At 36.8% G+C, this 6,964-nt stretch overlaps 1 pseudogene; it reads left to right on the forward strand.

Moving 5' to 3' along the window:
• Nucleotides 1–3,757: 3,757 nt before the first annotated feature.
• LOC141284415 (olfactory receptor 1D2-like) lies at nt 3,758–6,964 on the forward strand (annotated as a pseudogene).

The following is a 6,964-nucleotide window of genomic DNA, read 5'->3' on the forward strand; positions in this document are numbered from 1 at the left end:
AGGTTAGATTTAGGTCGTGACGTCAGGTGACCAAAATCCATCGTCATATTGACGTCAAATGCTGACATTTATTCGTCAGGTATGGCAACCAAAATCCAACGTCTGATAGACGTCATAGTGGTAACGTCCACCCAACGTCAAGCTGTAACATCATTAGACGTTGATATTTGGTTGTTTTTAGGTTGTGTTGGCAGAGGTGTAAAATCCAGGTTCAGTGAGTAAAAGTCCTCCCCAGTATTTAGTTCCAATCACCAGGATTTGCTAATTAGCACAGTTTTTCAACCAGGAGGACTGAGATTGAGAAGTCATTTCTTTTGAGTCTCAAGGCAAATCCCAAGTCCTCAAAGAGTTAAAGGTCCCATATCGTCAAAATCAAAATTTCCTGGCTTTTTTCATGATAACTAAGGTCTAGGGGCTATCTAACTACCATATGAGTTTCAAAACAGTCAATCCACAGTAAACTGCACACAGCCTGCTTAAAGTAGCTGTTCATTTTCACGAGCAGCTGTGACTTCCGAAACGATGTGACGTCCGATCGACTCAAGTCACCGCCTTCAGTCACAAACCAATGTCCCACCCTCCTTTTGTCAAACCCCCAGACAACAACGCATCCATTCCATTGAGCAACAACAGGAAAACAAGTGGAGAAAACCCTGTTCAGTCGATAGATGTCAAGCTACGATCATTACACAGGCTTCAGAACAACGTTAATAATATAAGAGACCAGCGGCACGTCAACTTTCCCTCTTTCACACAGCGATTCCGGTAAATACACGGATAATGTGTCCCACGATTTGTTCCGGAATTGTTTAATTTGGTTCATTCACAGTTGTTTTCCGGAATCTGTGCGTGCTTTACACACAACCCATAAAGACATGTGACGTTTGGATGTGAGATGTAATGCGACGCGTACGTTTCACTAAACTGAAACTAACCTGAACAAACTGTGCTTCAGCGCTGATAGTGAGGAGCTGGCTCTGTCTGATGATCGCTGCTTCATTCCACTTTGCACGTAACGTTATTTTTCGTTGTGAAGAGTCGCTTGATAACGTGAATCATTACTACAACACTGCCTTTAGGTTCTGGCTTTGGTTCACACAGTTCCCGTAATTTTCCAGAATCAGCGCGCATTGTGAAAGGGGCTTTACTAAAGCAACAGTTATGTAGCCTACTGCATTCGGTGTTTGTAAAAGAAAAAACATTAATGATCATTCTAAAATATCCTGTTGAGTATCAGCTCTCTCTATTGCTCTGAGCTCGCTTACGCTTACAGCATACATGACCGTAGTTACCTGTGATTGGCCTGGTTGTGCGTCACTCAGAAAACAACAGGCCAATCAGAAGAGAGGCTCATGAATATTAATTAGATGGGCCAAAATCGACATGTTTTTGACAGAGCTCCTAAAAAAGGAGCTGTAAAAATATATTGAGATGGATTTTGGCACTTATACCGCAAATATATATTCTTAAGGACATCAACAAATAAAATAAACCTCCAGAAATGTGTACGATATGGGACCTTTAAAGTTAATGAGATTACTGAATGATGATAGTGCATTAGTGATGAACATCTGCTGATATTACAGAGGATCAGATGTTGATGTTTTATTGGTTAAAATGATGTCACCATCGTGGAGATCAGTATTTGTTTTAGTTGAGCTCTTGACCCTTGACTCCTGGGTAAGATCTTTTTGTGTTACAGTGCATATGTAGTTGTTAATCAATAAGATCAGAACTGTACATTGAACAGCTACCAGTGTGTTTATATGGAAAAATGATCATCAAGAGCTGATTAAAACACACACATATTAACATTCATTTTATGTTTAGGTTTTGCACTACCAAATCTGCACCACTACTGCAGGTTGAGCACTACTAGTGTTCTTCAAACAGTTATAGTGAATAAAATTAAAATCTGTATAACGCATTAAATATTTTTTTTTAACATCTGTACTACTAAGACACACGCAGACATCAAGAACCAGCATATGAATCTCAACAACGGTGACAATAAAAAAAAAAACCGCTTCATGCTGCAATGCATGTTGGGTAACAGCATAGTAAACACTCCCATCATGCACTGCAGTATGAATAATTATTGTCACCACTGTTGAGGAGAGTATGATAAGTGTTCATGTTTTAAAGCTGAGCTGATGCAATTTTTTTCTTCCAATACTGAAGCCTTACAGAGACATTTATTTAACATGGTTTTGATTTATTGCAGTTTTGCAACAGATACATGCAGCTCAATAAATCAAAGCGAGAGACCACTTCATTATGTTTATTCAAATGAGTCATACAGAGAGAGTGCGCGCTAATCTGCTGCTGTAAGTTTTTGATGTAAAACAGCATTGAAATTACTTTAAGTTACTCCAAGAGTCAAGAGACAAACTAAAGCAACCCTTGACCACAATGATGGTGGCATCGTGTTTTTTTCTTTCTCTCTTCTTTTCTTGACCAATAAAACATCAACATCTAAACCTCTGTTATTTCTTAATAAGATATCCTGCAGACATGAAATAAAGTCAGTCTGGTTAGTAATGAGTGAAGCTGGTGATGCTGTTTGTGGAGATGTTTAATCAGATTTTGAGAGATGAAATGTTTGTTTTTTTTTCAGTTGGTTCAAGTCAGTTGTAGTTCTTGTGTTTCTCTTTTCTTCAATGATGCTGATTGTTAATAGCAGGTGTTCATCTAACTAAATCATCATTCAGTTATCTCATTAACTCTTTAGGGGCTTGGGATTTTACTTGAGACTTGCTTGAGACTCAAAAGGAATGACTTTGTCCAATCTCTGACCTCCTGGCTAAAATACTGTGCTAATTAGGAAATCTAGGTGATTGGAACAAAATACTGGGGAGGACTTTTACTCACTGAACCTGGATTTTACACCTCTGTGCGTTGGAAATTGACCAAAATCCAACGTTGAGCCAACATCTGAAGTGTTGGACATTGACGTCGGCCTGACGTTGGGTTCTGACGTCAACCCGATTTTCATTTCCAACCAAAATGCAACGTCTGATAGACGTCATAGTGGTTGGGGTACAACGTCAATCTGACGTCATGTTGACGTCCTGTGCCTGCTGGGATGACTATAAGGCCTATCAATAACAAGTCTTACATGTTCTCTTCTGTCTGCCCTCATATTTGCTAGTAACTTACTTTGTGCACTGTATTGTAAAAGGATTTGGGCAAGAAAGCTAACAATAAAATTAAATTAAATAACAAATATGTTCATAATTGTGCTATATATGACATATTAGTGTAGACTGGACCTAATATTTTGACAGAAATATAATTGGCAATATATTTGATGGACAATTTGATGAAGAGATAGCAACTATTGCTTTGATTGGCTTTTTTTAGTTTTAGTTTTGTTTTGTTAAAGTTAAAAAGAGAGTAACCTTAAGAGAGCTTGTTGAAATTGTTTTCAGTGTTTGTTACCAAGGCTATTAACATGAGACCAGTGTCCATATATAGCAAACCAAATCAATAAAAAAAATAAATAAATAAATAAAAAATAAAAAAAATCATTACTGGAAGCCATCAGACAAAGAACATGGTAAGATTTCAGTTGTTTTGTAATTGAAAAAAAAAAAACACCAATGTATGATACTGTTAGAAGATTTGATGTTTGTTTTATTGTTGGTGTCTTTTCATCTACAGACTTTCTATACACTGTGACAAATCAAGTGTATACAACTTTGTTATCCAGTAACTTCTCTATAACAAAATCCTGAAAATAATTAAATTATTGAAGATGCAGCCACTGTTGAAGAATGAGTCCAGGGTCTTAGTATTTACATTCTCTGGTCTGAATGAAACAATGGAAAACAGATATGTCTTGTTGTCTTTAACCGCACTGTATTATCCTCTGATTGTCTTTTGTAATATAACTGTCATTTTCACTATAATTTCACAGAAGAAGCTTCATGAGCCAATGTATGTGTTTATATGTAGTCTCTGTGTAAATGGACTTTATGGCACTTCTGGATTCTACCCTAAATTCATGTATGATTTATTAGCCCATGATCATGTGATTTCTTATGCTGGATGTTTGGTTCAGATATTTGTCATTTATTCATCTCTTCTGTGTGACTTTTCAACATTAACAGTCATGGCATATGGCAGCTATGTGGCATTATATAGACGACTGGAGTATCATTCAGTAATGACTAGTCAGAGGGTGTCACGAGTCTGGGCTGCGGTGTTTTCCCTTCCCCACCAGAGGTCACTGTCTCCCTTCCTCCCGCACCCCACTCCTCTAAATTGTACACACCTGTCTTGTTGCACACTCGTCACACACTTTACACCCACAGCTGTTCCCCATTACCACGGACTATATAGTCTCCCCTCTCCCAACACTCTGTCTGGTTGCATTGTTTTCTATTTGAGTTTGGTCTGTGTTGGAGTTCTGTCTTGATTTTGTATCTTGTCTTGTTGTGCCGTGTTGGCCTTTTTGTTTGTTTATTTTATTGCTGTGTTGGCCTTTTGTTTGTTTGTTTAATTAAAATACCTCACCTGCATTTTTGGACCCTGACCTCATCTCTTTATGTGACAGAGGGTTCTTGAATGCATCCTTTTCTGCTGGCTTTCTCTATTTTTTGCATGTTTCTTCTGATTACATTAACATCAAGATTAACCTTATGTGGCTCTATTATTGAAGAGCTATATTGTGAAAATTGGTCAGTTGTTAAACTTTCCTGTTTTTCTACAACAGTAAATAATGTTAATGGGTTTGTAACCATCATTATATATTTTGGACATGCAGTATTGGTATTTTGCTCATACATAATAAGAAAGTGCAGAAAGTCAATAGAGGGCAGAAACAAATTCATGCAAACATGTGTACCACATCTGCTTGCACTGATCAATGTGACAACTGCATTTTTGTTTGATGTAATGTTCACTCATTATGGTTCAAGGGATGTGCCACAGAGTCTGCGTAATTTCATGGCCCTTGAATTCATACTCATACCACCCATTTTAAATCCACTTATTTATGGACTAAATCTGACGACAGTACGCCAACAAGTTTCGAGATTGTTTTTTTTTTTTAAGAAAAACAGTGGGAATATTTGAGTGAATATTTTCTCAAGTCTAAAGATCCTATGCTTAATGTTTTTTTCTCCCTTATTGTTCCTTTTCTTTCCTATTTTTACAAATATTTTTACTTCTTTCACAAGAAGTTGTGTGTTATAATGATTAGGTATAAAACAAAGTAAAGGAGCTTAACAACAATGAAATCTCTGTACTGCACAGCTTTAATAACACAATGGTGTTTGGAAGGACACAAATGTTTATTTTATTTTAACACAGAATGTTTATTTTTTTAGTGAACTTTCCTTGCATTAAGGTGTCTTTCAAATATAAAATAAAATAGCTCTCTAATATAATTTATAGTTTAATAAAATGCTATTCAAAAAGTTTATGTGTGTTAAGGCAATGTGCAGGCACTGCAGCATCAAACTTGTAAACATACATTTGCAGTACATACAACAAAACACTCTAGTCTCTATATATCTATTTGTGGGAATCAGTTTTCATCACATTACACAATGAGACTGGTGCTCTGCAACTTAGGCATTCAACAACAATCATAATAATTAATTACAAACTTGTTTAGGCCTGGTTTCTAGATTCAAGCCAGGACTAGGCCTTAGTTAAATTAATATATTTAAGCAGCTTTTATAAAAAATGCATTAGAAAAAAAAATGTTACAGGTGTGCATCTTGAGACAGAACAATGGCATTGACATGTCAGAGCAAGATATTTTTAGTTGAGATAGCTCAAATATGCATTTTAGTCTAGAACTAGCCTTCAGCCCTGTCTTTGAAACCAGGGGTTAGTTATTAAGCAGTATACATAAAACATAACAACATTATAGTTCAACATTATAGTGTGTGTGTCACAGTGGTTTTAAAAGTAACTTTATACACTGTCAGCTTGAACAACAACATGAACATAAGTAAATTAAAATTGAAACTAAACTGACACAATATATTGGGATGAATGCAGGTAATCTTAGTTTCAAAAAGCACCCCATGTATGGTACCCAGTGAAAACATATGATGGTGCAGTAGTATAAATATCTTAGATGAAAATCTAAGAGTGTTCATATGTGACCCGTGCTGGCAAAAAGAGTCGGAATAAGCTAATTTTCAAAAATGTGTTATTTTTATTTTCAATTCTCCATTAAATTACCTTCAAAATAATACATGACTTCTTGAAATCGGACAAAAAATTTATTTAGATTTTCGAAGATTTCAGAGCAAAATCACTAAGCAACGTTAAATGTTTTCCTCCAGTTATTTTCTTAATAATTATTACTATATTATTAATAACAATAGAGCTATTTTTTGTTCCCTATCAGTCCGAGTCACATCGGTGACCGATGAATTGGGATCTCGCTTAAGGAGACCAATAAGAAGCATCAGGTGCAACGCATACTCAAATTTTCACTTCGGAGCGGAGCGGTTCAACATTGTTCTGCTCTCCACTTCGGAAGAAGAAGAAACTGAAACGAGTTCAGCGGGCTCTTGGAGCTCTTGGGGTTGGTGGTACGGTGCTTCAGCAGTGGTTGTTTCCATATTGAGTGGGTTGCACACATCAGTTTGCACTACTCCTGTTTGAGGGTGGCACGCCTTCTTAAAAGCGATGTTGCGTCTGTACCAACTCAATGTTTCATTATGAAACAAATGTGTAATGCATGTTTCATCCCAAGTTTCCTCCTGTATTCCAGTCTCCTTGTCTGCTGTTTCCCTGTCTACGGATTTATTAAAGACTTTTTACTCTGATTTTACTCCGTCGTCTTGTTGCCTGTTCCTACACGTGTTGTGACAGTTTGCCGGACAAAAACAAGATGAACTGGGCTGAGGACTCACTCCTTAACATTCAACAGGGGAAATGCTCTTTGGAGGAATATGTGGAAGCGTTCCTGAGCCTATCATTAGGTGAGATGGAGTGA

Source organism: Garra rufa, chromosome 14 (assembly GCF_049309525.1).
Source record: "Garra rufa chromosome 14, GarRuf1.0, whole genome shotgun sequence".
Lineage (NCBI taxonomy): Eukaryota > Metazoa > Chordata > Actinopteri > Cypriniformes > Cyprinidae > Garra > Garra rufa.